The sequence below is a fragment of the Cynara cardunculus genome, unplaced genomic scaffold (assembly GCF_001531365.2).
Source record: "Cynara cardunculus var. scolymus isolate 2C unplaced genomic scaffold, CcrdV1 Un_Scaffold_4048, whole genome shotgun sequence".
Classification (NCBI taxonomy): domain Eukaryota; kingdom Viridiplantae; phylum Streptophyta; class Magnoliopsida; order Asterales; family Asteraceae; genus Cynara; species Cynara cardunculus.
Genome location: NW_020201732.1, coordinates 21,979 through 24,820, shown reverse-complemented (window position 1 = coordinate 24,820; position 2,842 = coordinate 21,979).

Genomic DNA, 2,842 nt, shown 5'->3' with positions numbered 1-2,842 from the left:
TATATATATATATATATATATATATATTGCTAGAAAGATGACATTGTTGTAGGTCATTAACCACTTATTGGTAGATTTCACATACAACTTTTATTTTTTCCATGTTGACTTTGTTGTCTATGACCGAATGAACGAACGAAGAACTCTTAAGCTATTTTAATCACTAAACGGTCGTTTATTAAACGCTTATTTGGTAAGTGCTTACCGGATAAATTATCTTATCGTATGAACATGAGAATGGCCAAGAGTCTTACTGGGTAAGAGCGATGAGAAGAATTGAGATTCTTACCCGATAAGTGAGGATGACGACTCTTACCCACGTAAGCGCTAGCCCAGTAAATTGTTGCATTTGATATGTTTTGATGTACTAAATTCTTACGTATCAAAATAAATTATAGTGTTGATTCATATCTATAAATGTTTACCTGGTAAGCATTTGGATAAACGGCCCCTAAGAGTATTTCCTTTTCATATATTTGGTCCGTTGATAACTTTAACCTTGATTTTTGTATATAAATCATTATTCAAATAAAAATTTCAAAACCCAAAAAAATAAAATTGAAACGGATGGTAAATGTTTATCCACCAGAATCGGTATTCTCGCACGGCCAACTTTACGTGGCATTATTCAGATGGATATCACGTGGTAATACAAAGGTATTGGTGAAACCTATCGAAAAGTTCAATCAAGAGGGAGTCTACGCATCAAATGTGGTGTATCAAGAAGTTTTGAATAATGATTGTGTATGATAAAAACATGATTCTAATTTCTACTTTGTTTAAACATAAATTTTAGACTTTTTGAATGAGAAATTGCATTAATTTTTCATTTTTAGATTTATAATACAACTTGTGAACCACCAAGTATTTTGCAAAAAAATGATATTTAAAAGTTGAATATATCATGATAGAACATTTACATCCCGCCGCATTGCGTGGGTAGACAACTAGTCAATTTATTTTAAATGTTTTTGAGCAACAAATTTCCAGAATTATATCTCTTAATGAAAATTACAAATACAAAAATTGTGATTTTTATATATCTATTAAGATTTTTGTCGAGCGGATGAACCTATAAGATTATAAGGTAAATTAAAGGCTTGCAAAGTTGTTTGATGTGTCTTTAGTTGAATTCCACTCTTTTCGTAGATTTCTTAATTATTTGGTTAATTTCTAGGGATTTTTAAGGTTTTTGGTTGATTTTGAGTGACTTTTTTGTTATTCTTTTGTTGATTTTAAGAGACTTTTGTGGTTTTTGGTTGATGTCTCTTACATTTTCTAAAACCCGAACTGCCCCTCAAAGTTTAACGTGTCCATCTTTCCTACCTCAAAAAAAATTACTTGCATAAATCAGTTGAACAGATACACAAGACTTCGTTGATACCTTCATAGGTTCGCTCCTGATTTTACGTCGTTATATGCCTTAAATGGAATTGTACAAACAAGCAAACAACCTAGATGCCTAATAAATTATTAATTACAAATAATTCATCAAAACTAAAAGTAAAATCACCAATTAAAACTATAAAAAATTGGGGAAAAAAATCATCCAAACCATCTTATATTTGCAATTAACAAAACTTAGGTGAGGTTCACGTAATTTTTCTTTAAATTAGATCGCGCTACTTTAAAATCTGATGGTTTTATTAGTAATCCAAAGGGTTAGTATACTTTTAAACACGCTTCATTGCTTTGCTCTTCTTCTTATAATGGAATTTATTATAATTGGAATATGTCAAATAAATTAAAATCTGAAAGAACTCGAATAAAATTTAATCATATTTGACCACGCGTTTGGTTGGCAGAAGATAGAATGGAATCTATAAAAACAATTTGAACTTGACTATTTGGTTCGTTGAATATAATAATGGTGGTGTGATGGAGGTGGTGACAAAGACGATAGTTGTGGTGGTGGTGCCGATGACGATGGTGATATAATGTGGTGGTCGGGGTGAAGGTGATAGTGACAATCACGATCATGGCGGCAGTTGGAGCGACAATCTCCATCATGATAGAATGAAATGAAATAGAATAAATATAATACTAGTATAATATTTTTTTTTCTTAAAAGATTGTACAAATGAATTGGAATTTTTTACTAGAACCAACATAATTTACATTCCATCATATGTAGAATTCGAATGTTTACCAAAATTTAAAGAATAAATCAAAAGTTGGAATGGAATTTGGTCAATTCCATTGGCCATTCCCTCCAAATTTCGCACGGATTTCAAGGAACCAAGTGTTAATACTTATTTTCACTTTATCAAAATATAAACAATAGATATACTGATTATAAATAACTATGAATTGAACGTTGAGTCGAGATTTAGATCTCTCTCCTTAAGACAAAACACTACTAAAAAAAGGTATCACCGACGGATTTTTTTGGCAGAAATTCCGTTGGAAATATTCCCGACGGATCCCAAAAAAGTCAAACAAAGTCAATGTTTATTCATATCTGCCACAGATACCCCACAAATCCCCTACTGATTTTTTTGGGAAAAAAATTAAAATTTTTTAAAACGGATTTGTGACGGATTTCTGATGGATTTTTTACTTATTGAAAACCGTCACAAATCCGTCGCAAAATTTGTCTAATTTATTTAAATAAATTAATTAGCGTTAATCCAAAACAATTTCCGACAGATTTCCGACGGAATTTAATTTTTAATAAAAACAAATCGAATTCCGTCAGAAATCGGTCGAAAATTATTTTAGATTAACGATAACTAAACTTACATATATATATATATATATATATATATATATCTTTGTTAGGAAAAAATTAAAAAAAAACATTTTTTCTTTTAAAATTTTCAACGGAATTTAATTTTTATTT